Source organism: Lithobates pipiens, unplaced genomic scaffold (genome assembly GCF_037356315.1).
Source record: "Lithobates pipiens isolate NorthernLeopardFrog02 unplaced genomic scaffold, aLitPip1_a1.2 Scaffold_10, whole genome shotgun sequence".
NCBI lineage: Eukaryota > Metazoa > Chordata > Amphibia > Anura > Ranidae > Lithobates > Lithobates pipiens.
The window spans coordinates 90,890,109-90,902,893 of NW_027507686.1; positions in this window are offsets into that span (position 1 = coordinate 90,890,109).

Sequence of the window (12,785 nt, forward strand, 5' to 3'; positions counted from 1 at the left end):
GCCCCCTTGCGTTAATACTTTGTAGAGCCACCTTTTGGTGCGATTACAGCTGCAAGTCGATTGGGGTATGTCTCTATCAGTTTTGCACATCGAGAGACTGAAATTCTTCCCCATTCTTCCTTGCAAAACAGCTCGAGCTCAGTGAGGTTGGATGGAGAGCGTTTGTGAACAGCAGTTTTCAGCTCTTTCCACAGATTCTCGATTGGATAAGGTCTGGACTTTGACTTGGCCATTCTAACACCTGGATACGTTTATTTGTGAACCATTCCTTTGTAGATTTTGCTGTATGTTTGGGATCATTGTCTTGTTGGAAGATAAATCTCCATCCCAGTTTCAGGTCTTTTGCAGACTCCAACAGGTTTTCATCCAGAATGGTCCTGTATTTGGCTGCATCCATCTTCCCCTCAATTTTAACCATCTTCCCTGTCCCTGCTGAAGAAAAGCAGGCCCAAACCATGATGCTGCCACCACCGTGTTTGACAGTGGGGATGGTGTGTTGAGGGTGATGAGCTGTGTTGCTTTTACACCAAACATATCGTTTTGCATTGTGGGCAAAAAGTTTGATTTTGGTTTCATCTGACCAGAGCACCTTCTTCCACATGTTTGGTGTGTCTCCCAGGTGGCTTGTGGCAAACTTTAGATGAGACTTTTTATGGATATCTTTGAGAAATGGCTTTCTTCTTGCCACTCTTCCATAAAGGCCAGATTTGTGCAGTGTACGACTGATTGTTGTCCTATGGACAGACTCTCCCACCTCAGCTGTAGTTCTCTGCAGTTCATCCAGAGTGATCATGGGCCTCTTGGCTGCATGTCTGATCAGTCTTCTCCTTGTCTGAGCTGAAAGTTTAGAGGAACGGCCAGGTCTTGGTAGATTTGCAGTGGTCTGATACTCCTTCCATTTCAAAATGATCACTTGCACAGTACTCCTTGGGATGTTTAAAGCTTGGAAAATCTTTTTGTATCCAAATCCGGCTTTAAACTTCTCCACAACAGTATTATGGACCTGCCTGGTGTGTTCCTTGGTCTTCATGATGCTCCCTGTGCTTTCAACAGAACCCTGAGACTATCACAGAGCAGGTGCATTTATACAGAGACTTGATTACACACAGGTGGATTCTATTTATCACCATCAGTCATTTAGGACAACATTGGATCATTCAGAGATCCTCGCAGAACTTCTGGAGTGAGTTTGCTGCACTGAAAGTAAAGGGGCCGAATAACTTTGCACGCACCACTTTTCAGTTTTTTATTTGCTAAAAAAGTTTAAATTATCCAATATCTCCGTTCCACTTCACAATTGTGTCCCACTTGTTGGTGATTCTTCACAAAAAAATTTAATTTTATATGTTTATGTTTGAAGCCTGAAATGTGGCAAAAGGTTGAAAAGTTCAAGGGGGCCGAATACTTTCGCAAGGCACTGTATGCAGTGCTTTACATATACATTGTACAGTCGCATTTGTACTCGGAGTCAATCTGTTGATAGTATGGAAAGGAACAAAGAGCAACAAAGAACATAGACCTGTTATATTCTTAATATCTAAATTTTAATTGGCTTTATTATATTTTATTTAGAATATGAATTCTCCATTGTGTGAAAGAAAAACTTTGAATCAGTTAATCCTATGTTGTGACATGCGATAATTGAAAAAGTAAACATTTAAAACCTGTCCGGATTTTGATAAATATTGTATATCATATATATGCTTTTAAGAGATATATTCCTATGTAATTGATACATTGTTTAGTTTTTACTTCCCCAACTCATTAGTATGTTTAGCTGTGTTGAGTATTAACATATGGTAGCTTTACTATAGTAACCACTCTTTAGACCACACCCTTGTGAAGGAGGGTTTATTCTTTTGGCATGAAATCAGAAACTTGTGTTCTTATAAGGGAAAGGCTGAAGAGCAGAGGCGCTTGAATTCCTACAGCTTTGAAAGAAACATCTCAGCACACAGATTTTTCAGCATACAAAGGGTTATTCCGCCATTTTAGAACACATGTTCAAGCTTGAAGCTTACTTTTTATCATTGTACTATTTTTGGAAGTATTCTTTTCTATTGTAGTGTATACAATAAAACACACTTTTTGATTTACGCTGACTCAGAACTAATTAAGGAAATTCGTCTCACAATCTCAATCAGTTTCACCAGATATATATACGACAAATATATATACATCTTTAAATGATTTTTACATTGGCTCAGCCATCCAGTCAATCATAAGTCGGAAGTTTTTTTTTCAACTTCCTTCCTTTGATCAGAGGGGAAAGAAGTGATGAACAGAAATTAACTTTGCAAAGATTGAAAAAAACCTAGAAGAAAATTATGATATTGATGATTGTGAAAGACCGGAGAATTTCAGGTATACAGAAGTCTTGACAGACTTGAATTTGAGTTCGGCAGGGAAACTAACAAGTTTTATATTTGGTGAGTAGAAAATTAATATGGAATTTGTAGATGTTTTAGCTGATGAAAGTAAATTAGAATTTACAGGTTTATCGAAACAGGTCTCTGATGCTGTTTTATGGAAATCAATGTATAATCAATGCTTTCAGGCAAATACTGACATTGAAAAGGATAGATTCTCATTAGTTAAAACAAAGAAAAAATTACGTAATGTAATGAAGCTACGGTAGTTAAAATTTATAATACAATGGTGTTTGATATGCCAGGAAAACAAAGTCAAAATGTAACTGAAAATACACATGAAAATTTATTTTTTTAACCTAGTTGTTCAGGTTGTGAAACTTTTGTACGTATATTGAGCATTTAGAGAATGCAATAGAAATTGCAGCAACGCAGGAGAAGAAATATATTGAACAATTATTGACTGAAAAAGTTGAATTGGAACATAAAATGAATGCATTATTGCAATCGTTTAAAGAAAAAGAAAGTCAAATTGTTTTTTTGACTCAGGAAAAGACTGCACATGCCCAGTGCTTAACCACTTGCCGCCCGCCCTATAGGGAATTGACGGTGGCAAAGTGGTTTCATAATCCTAACCGGACGTCATATGACGTGATTAGGATTATGAGCCGCTGCGCGCCCCCGCGGCGATCGTTGTTGCAGTCTGACACCCGGCAACTACGATCTCGGTAAAGAGTCTCCGACGGAGACTCTTTACCATGTGATCAGCCGTGTCCAATCACGGCTGATCACAGTGTAAATGGGAAGAGCCAGTGATCGGCTTTCCCTCACTCGCGTCTGTCAGACGCGAGTAGAGAAGAGCCGATCGGCTGCTCCTCTGACAGGGGGGGTCTGTGCTGATCGATTATCAGCACAGCCCCCCCGAGGATGCCCACACTGGACCACCAGGGACACCACTAGACCACCAGGGAAAAGGTAATAAAATCCATAATCCTCCCTAGACCACCAGGGATGCCAGTCAGCACAATGGGTGCCAATCAGTGCCCATAATGGATGCCAATCAGTGCCCATAATGGGCATCACTGATTGGCATGCATTATTGTTTGGCACTGATTGGCATCCATTACTATAACACCGATGCCGCCTATGAGTGCCCACCTGTGCCGCCTATGAGTGCCCACCTGTGCCGCCTGAGTGCCCACCTGTGCCGCCTATGAGTGCCCACCTGTGCCGCCTATGAGTGCCCACCTGTGCCGCCTATCCATGCCCACCTGTGCCGCCTATCTATGCCCAACTGTGCCGCCTATCCATGCCCACCTGTGCCGCCTATCCATGCCCACCTGTGCCGCCTATCCATGCCCATCCATGCCGCCCATCCGTGCCAGCTATCAGTGCCAATTTTTGCCACCTATCAGTGTCCGTCCGTGTTGCCCATCCGTGTCGCCCATCCGTGTCGCCCATCAGTGCCGCCTATCAGTGCCACTTCATTGGTGCCACATTGGTGCCCATCAGTGCCACCTTATCAGTGCCCATCAGTGTAGCCCCATCAGTGCCCATCAGTGAAGGAGAAAACTTACTTATTTACAAAGTTTTGAAACTGAAACAAAAAAAAACATTTTTTTTTTCAAGATTTTCGGTATTTTTTTATTTGTAGCGCAAAAAATAAAAACCGTAGAGGTGATCAAATACCACCAAAAGAAATCTCTATTTGTGGGAAAAAAATGAAAAAAATTTCATTTGGGTACAGTGTAGCATGACCGCGCAATTGTCATTCAAAGTGCGACAGCGCTGAAAGCTCAAAATTGGTCTGGGCAGGAAGGTGTTTAAGTGCCCTGTATTGAAGTGGTTAAAAATGGAGGATCTTCAACATGTGACAAAGACGGATGAGTCAATTGTTAATATCTCATCAGACAATGAAAGTGGGAAGTCAGTTGACTTCAATAATACTGATATTAAGCAGAAATTTAAATTCTCATCACCATATGCTCAGAGGAAAGTTTATAGAAAAAGAGCAACTCTTAAACGAGAGGGTCACATATCTAGGGTTTGTTTGTTGGCTAATAATAATAATAATGATATACAAAAGAGGTTGTATTATCCGAAAACCATGCCAAGGCGTCATGAGGTATACTCTGTACGCTGGTGTAGTAATTTGAAGTATAGAGGTCATAATAAACTTATTTCCCTTCTAATGCCGCGTACACACGTAGCCGTCTATCCGACGGACTTAGTCTGGCGGACTTTCCGCCAGACTGCTGGCGGACTTCCCGCCAGACTGTCCGCCGGACTTTCCGAACGGGCTACTTGCCCACACACGGCACTTTTTCAGCGGACTAATACGGTGTACTAAGTCCGCCGTACTATCCGCCCTACTGAACGGACTTGCCCACGCACGCGGAGGAAAGTCCGCTCATTTCGAGCGCGTCTCCAGGTAGGCGGGGCCCGTGAAGGAGACGTCGCAGGCCCCGCCGCCTGGTATGAACTTGAAGGGGAACCCCAACGCCGAAAAAAAATCTGCGTGGGGGTCCCCCCAGGTCCACATCAGACCCTTGTCCGAGCATGCTACCCGGCCGGCCAGGAAAGGGGGGACGAGCGAGCGCCCCCCCCCCCTCCTGAGCCGTACCAGGCCGTGTGCCCTCAACATGGGGGGTGCCTTGGGGAAGGGGGGGCCGCGCGTCCCCCCACCCCAAAGCACCTTGTCCCCATGTTGATCCCCTTGTCCCCCCACCCCAAAGCACCTTGTCCCCATGGCCGTTGGTTGTCAGGGTCTGCGGGCGAGGGGCTTATTGGAATCCGGGAGCCCCCTTTAATAAGGGGGCCCCCGGATACCGGCCCACCACCCTATGTGAATAAGTATGGGGTACAATGTACCCATACCCATTCACCTGTAAAATAAAGTACAAAAAAAAAACACAACACACAAGATAAAATAATTTATTGCACAGCTCCGGGGGTCTTCCGTCTTCGGGGGTCTTCTCGCCGGACTCCTCCGCTATCTTCTTATAGCTCTTTTGCTAGCGGAGGAGCCCGGCATTCTTCTTCGTCGCCGTGGCCTCTTCCGACTTCGGGGGTCTTGTCCCCCTCTTCGGTTCTTCTGCCGGGCCACCGCGCCTTCTTATAGCTCTTTTACAGGCGGTTGCCCGATCTTCTGTCGCCGCTGCCGCCCGCCGCCTTCCGTTCTTCTTCTTCTCCTGGAGATGTTGACTCGAAGCTCTCTCCGGCCGCAATGCCAGGGACACGCCGCGTGGTGACTTATATAGGGACAAGGGGCGGGGTCATCGGTTGAGGCCACATGGGTTGATGTCACATGGGTTGATGTCACATGGCGACAGTCCCAGCATCCTTCAGGACTGTGACATCGTAAGGGGGCGGGGTCACCATGTGACATCAACCCATGTGACATCAACCGATGACCCCGCCCCTTGTCCCTATATAAGTCACCGCGCAGCGCGTCCCTGGCATTGCGGCCGGAGCTTCGAGTCAACATCTCCAGGAGAAGAAGGAGAAGAAGAAGAAGAACGGAAGGCGGCGGCGGCGGCGGTGACAGAAGACCGGGCCACCGCCTGTAAAAGAGCTATAAGAAGGCGCGGTGGCCCGGCAGAAGAACCGAAGAGGGAGACAAGACCCCCGAAGTCGGAAGAGGCCGCGGCGATGAAGAAGAATGCCGGGCTCCTCCGCTAGCAAAAGAGCTACAAGAAGATAGCGGAGGAGTCCAGCGAGAAGACCCCCGAAGACGGAAGACCCCCGGAGCTGTGCAATAAATTATTTTATCTTGTGTGTTGTGTTTTTTTGTGCTTTATTTTACAGGTGAATGGGTAGGGGTACATTGTACCCCATACTCATTCACATAGGGTGGGGGGCCGGTATCCGGGGGCCCCCTTACTAGAGGGGGCTCCCGGATTCCGATAAGCCCCTCGCCCGCAGACCCCGACAATCAATGGCCAGGGTTGTCGGGAAGAGGCCCTTGTCCTCATCAACATGGGGACAAGGTGCTTTGGGGTGGGGGGGCCGCGTGGCCCCCCCTTCCCCAAGGCACCCCCCATGTTGAGGCCTGGTACAGCTCAGGAGGGGGGGGCGCTCGCTCGCCCCTCCTTTCCTGGCCGGCCGGGTAGCGTGCTCAGACAAGGGTCTGTTGTGGACTTGGGGGGACCCCTACGCCGTTTTTTTCAGCGTTGGGGTTCTACTTTAAGTCCATACCAAGTGGCGGGGCCAGCGGCGTCCGCCGAAATGCGAGTCCGGCGGGAAGATTGGAGTGCAAAACTACTTTCTAAGTCCGCCGTACTTTCGGGTCAAAAAAGTATGCCGGAGGCTACACACGGGGGGACCGTCTGGCGGACTTCAGTTTGCCGGACTTTTCCACCCGCTTGTTTGATCATGTGTACGTGGCATAAGACCCAAAGGCAAAAATAGCAAACTGAAAATAGTCCATTAAGACAGGAAAGGTTTCATTATGTAACATATAACAATGTGAAAACAGTTAGCAGTCCTTAAATTAACTGCAGGTATGGTAAGAATTTTCTGGTTGATGTTTACTTGCTATGAATAAGGTTATTGATTTGAGCTTAAGACATTTGGTTTTGACATTTGGAATATTATTGAGGACTTTGATATATTTTTTATATTTTCAAGGATAATCCATTGGATTATTATTTTTTATCAATGTTTAATTGTTATGATTATTATGTTTTTATTTTTGTTTTGTTCAGGCTGAACATTGAAAGGTTTAGTTCACCTGAAAAGAAGGGTAAAAGAATAGCTTTGTACTCAGTAACTGAATACATTTTCAGCTTGGTATTCAACAACAGAGAGTTAGCTGTAGGCAGTAGAACTACAGACACAATGAATTAGCTAAGAAAACAGATTTGTATGGAGAATTAGTAGTTCAACCTGAAATGGTCTCAATTAATGTTGTGAAGAAAATAGACACACAGATTCCTTCAATTTCAGAGGAACAAAAAGGACATGTCGCTTTTTTCTTCTTCATCGGGTGTCACAAAATTATTATTTTGGGTCATTAGACCATAAGTTTGTGTCATGACTAAAAGGGTTTTTGTGTTTCATATATCACAACACATACAGGTGGGATTCATTAATGATGATGCTGTAACTATTGTTTAGATGTTGATTAATCATGTTTTTCCAGTTTGGGGTATACCAGCACACCTCAGTAGTGACAGAGGATGTGTAAAATCTTGGGAGTAGAACAGAGATTTCATGTATCATATCATTCACAGTCTGCAGGTATTGTTGAGAGGATGAATCGGACAATTAAATCTAGGACTGAAAAAAATGTTGTTGGACAAAGGAAATACTTGGGTTGATGTTGTTTCATTTAATTTAATGGGTGTAAGAAAGTATTCTCCTTTTGAGTTTAAAATAGAAAGGAAAATGGCGTTTGTGTTACCTCATGAATTCAAATTGGTTGCAGATGTTATGAAAAGAATGGTCTCTCTACAAATTTCCAGTTGAGAAAGGAAGTTAATTCATGATAAAAAGTATCATTGTGTTAGCTAAAAATATAAGTCTTTTATATTACAATGTTTCTTGATTAAGAGATTATTAAGAAATCATTTGTATATATACTGATATGAAGTATTTTTTTTTAAGGTAAAAAGGATTGCGTATGTTTAAAATGTTTTTATACATATCAGATTCGTAGCCTACCCTTAGGAATTTAGAATGAGTAACGCCCATTGTTTTAGAAAGGTGGGAGGGAAATTGCTCATTCTGTGGCACTGTATTGATCAGCAGAATTTTAAACTAGTCTTAAAAAGGAAAAAGGTGGGGGTTGGTATTTTAGGAGTAGATCTTGTACAATTAATGGAGTACACACATTCCAGAGAAATTTTCACTCCAGTACACACAAGACACATATATATCATGAAGAATTGTTATTAAATCCACACACATATCGGATTAAATCTTCATTGTAAGAATAATTTATTTTTGATATTCTACAATTGTTATTGTTTTTGTAACATTTTGTTATTAAACCAAAATTATCTTTTGTAGAAGATAAGCGGTCTATCAAGTTGACCAGGAACAGAAAGGTTTATTTAAAATAAAATTAGATATTGTTGGCACAAGTCTAAGACAGAAAGGATAAAAATGATTAAAGAATTGTCACATGTGAGGTCACACCCAGAGATGGTGAGATGCACGTCACAGGCAGAGCTAGAGTTTCAGGAGTTGGAAACATGGAAAAGTAATTGGGAAGGTCCATGGACATTTTGGGATGTTCAAGGGATACAAATATCTTCTTAATTCAGTGAAATATGTATGTAGAAAGAAAAATGTGGGTATAACAAGTTGTATATGCCGAGATAATGATGCTGCATTCCTTTTTTCAGGAATGAATTATAAAAATCTAATCTGGAGGAATTATTGATTCCAAAAAGATGAAAAGATGTCAGCTCAACAAAAGAAAAGTTTTAAAAAGAGAAAATGTATCATCATCACAGGATTCATCTTTTCCCTAGTGACAATTTTATTTATGATAATATATATCACGAACTGTTCAAGTTATGCAGAGATCAACAGGATTGAAGAATTACACAACAAAGATCACATGTTATTCAGAAATAAGAGAGATGTAGACATTGATATCAATGCAGATGAACTAAAAAATAAGAACATTGATATCATTACAAAGGACAAAAATGATGGAGTTATTGATATTAATGCATATGACAAAAATCATAATTTTAGAGATCTTGATATTAATACAGCAGAAGATTTGTATGGATTTGTATGTGTAGGACAGGGATATGATCTCTGTTTACAATTGTATTTCATTCACAGCAATAATATTGAAATCAAAGTTAAAATACAATCCAAAACAAATGTTGTTAAAATGCAGGGATCTTATAGACTAAATAACAAAACCGGAACTTTTGAATGTAACATATTGTTGAGGAGTTTTTGGACTATATATTTAAAAGGTAATGAGTCAACAATGTGGTCTGGAGTTGTTACTAATACTATGTCAAGATCTGGGAAAATACTTTATCCCTTTGATTTTATTATCTTTTTCAAAGTTTTGTAAAGATATTAAATCCAAAACATTTAAACATCATTGGAGATGAAAAAAGGAGACGTAAGAACATGGAATTTTAAAGGAACAAGAAAATTTACTCAAATAAGGGTCAAAATTGATATTTTTATAGTTGATAGGATTGTTCCAGAAATTAATATTTTCCCACAATCTTTGAAAATTATGGAAGATAAAGATAATTTGCATTTGATATGTGATACAAAAATATCTTTACCTCAAAATTCATTGTTAACTTGGAAAAGGAATGATGAGTTTTTGGGTAGTTCTACTATCATAATTCATAAAGGAATTTTTGGTAGTGTGAATTGGATCAATGATACATTTGTTTATCAACAAATGAGAGTATCTTTGAATGATACTGGCATATATGAATGTTGCATATCAATAGGAAATTATCCAGTGAAATGTGCTAAGGCAAGTGTTATTGTTATGTCTCCAAGGAAAACTCCATGTGTTAATAAGAAAAGTTTCTCTGCAAGTCCTTTTCAGATTAACCATTTCCAATCCAGAACTATTTTGAGAGAGGGAAAGTTTGTCATTATTTTGTGGAACTTTAATGTTTCAGAATGGAAAATTTCTACAAGGTTTCCACAATGTCAAGGACATTTGGTTAATATGGAATTGGGTATTGAGAGATGGTTTGGAATTAATAATAGAAATTATAACAGAAATAAGCGTGGCATTGTTGAAGGTATTTTAGGAGGGATTGGCACAATCGGGAGTATAACAAATAGTATGGATATTAATACTTTAAAGTCTGATCTAGAAACCGCTGATTTAGTGGGAAGTAATGGTATTAAAATACAAAGACATTTAAAGCAGATTTTAGAAAATATGATAATTAAAACTGCTAATATAATGGGTCCATCTATTTTACATCTTCAAAATATTACTCTTGATGATAAGTGAACAACATTCTCATATAGCCAGAGCATGCTTAGAGATTCAAACTGAATATTCCACTAATTTTAAAATAATTGCGCAAGCATTTCAGAGTGAAATAACTCCTCTTGGCATTTTACAGTATTTGCCCAAAGAATATTTATATGTGATAAATCATACAGATTTATGGGTAAATAAATGGATAGGATGCAAGCAGGACATATGTTATAGTTCTTCTATGATTCCAATAGCCGGAAAAGAACAAATGTTGGTTCCAATCACTGTTTTGGGATTACCTGTCAGCAATACACAATTATTATACTATAAATTACAGTGTACAGATTTTGTATTTAACAATGAAAATTCTGAATTAGAACAATTAGATTTGTCACCAGTTTACAATTCCAGTCTAAAGTTATTTGTTTACCTAATCAAGATAAAAGTATATTTCATTCTTGTTATCATAATCACACATTATGTTCAGCAAGAATAGAAAACGTTGAAACAATTTCTGAATTAATTACTTGTGTAGATAAAAAGGTTTGTTTTCAGATTATGTCAGATACAGAAAGGGTTAAAACTTTTTTCTCTTCTTGTACAAATACAGAAAACCTAAATAAAGGGTTGTATTGTATAGAAGGAGACATTGTTGCAATAAGTATTAATGGGTTGAGAACAAATTTAACAAATATGTTTATGAAAAATATTAGCGCTCTTCCTACACAGTATAATATTTCCCAAATAGATGCATTTCCATGGGAAAAATGGGCAAATATAATTCAAAAGGATCAAGGTTTATTAATAGCTTTGGCTAAGGAATTGCAAAATGCAGAAGTATTGTTTAAACATGAACAAGGTAATTTGCAAGAAATATCGCATCAATGGTCAGAATTTTCAGGAAGTAATTGGTGGAAAAAATTTAGTAATAGTGTATCCATTTGGGGAAAAAATTTGATAACTTCAGCAGCAGGAAATATTTTATCACATCCTATTGTAATTATTTTTATTATTATTATGTTATTTCTTATATTCCAGTTATGTTTGATGTTTAGAATGAAAAAATTATATTATCGAATTAGAAGTTAAATTAAGAAAGGAGATGATTTGCTGCAAAACAAGCTTAAAAGGAAAATGGGTTTTGGAGTTACGGATACAGTTACACATGACAGAACATTTGGAGTTATTGAATCAAAGTTTGTTTGAATGAGACATGAATGTTGTTGAATGGATTTAAATCTGAAAAATATGATTAATATTCATATTTCAGAGGGGAATGTTATATTCTTAATATCTAGATTTTAATTGGCTTTATTATATTTTATTTAGAATATGAATTCTCTTTTGTGTGAAAGAAAAACTTTGAAACAGTTAATCCTATGTTATGACATGCGATAATTGAAAAAGTAAACATTTAAAACCTGTCAGGATTTTGATGAATATTGTATATCATATATACGCTTTTAAGAGATATATTCCTATGTAATTGATACATTGTTTAGTTTTAACTTCCCCACCTCATTAGTATGTTTAGCTGTGTTGAGTATTAACATATGGTAGCTTTAATATAGTAACCACTCTTTAGCCCACACTCTTGTGAAGGAGGGTTTATTCTTTTGGCGCAAAATCAGAAACTTGCGTTCTTATAAGGGAAAGGCTGAAGAGCAGAGGCACTTGAATTCCTACAGCTTTGAAAGAAACATCTCAGCACACAGATTTTTCAGCATACAAAGGGTTATTCTGCCATTTTAGAACACATGTTCAAGCTTGAAGCTTACTTTTTATCATTGTACTATTTTTGTAAGTATTCTTTTCTATTGTAGTGTGTACAATAAAACACACTTTTTGATTTACGCTGACTCAGAACTAATTAAGGAAATTTGTCTCACAATCTCAATCGGTCTCACCAGATATATATAAGACAAATATATATATACATTTTTCAAATATATTTACAAGACCTGAAGTGTGCCGGGGTCACGTGGTCAGTATGCCTAAAAGGGGGCATACCCAAGTATGAAATGTAATAAATGAAATGGAAAGAAAAAGGGAATGGGTAGGTGGCATACGAGAGCCAGCGTCCAACGAGAGGAGGAGGCAGAGGAGGGCAGGCTTTATGCAGCCTGACTCCTCCTACAAACACAGGCTGACCTGAGATCAGCCTTACACTTGTACTCGGAGTCAATCTGTGGATAGTATGGATAGGAACAAAGAGCAACAAAGAACATAGACCTGAAGTGTGTCGGGGTCGCGTGGTCAGTATGCCTAAAAGGGGCAAAAATAACACAGTAGGATGAAAGTTTAACAGCCAGCTTACACAGTGAATTAACGTCTAACCTGGGGTGGCAGCAATGAAGTATATACTTTGCTGCAGAAAGGGGAGCGCTAGGAAAAGGCAGAAGAGGACCATCCCAGGTTTTGACAGAAGTAACACTAACAAGCTGGTATAAACCAACCCGAGCACCACACCTTGCCAGGCTCCA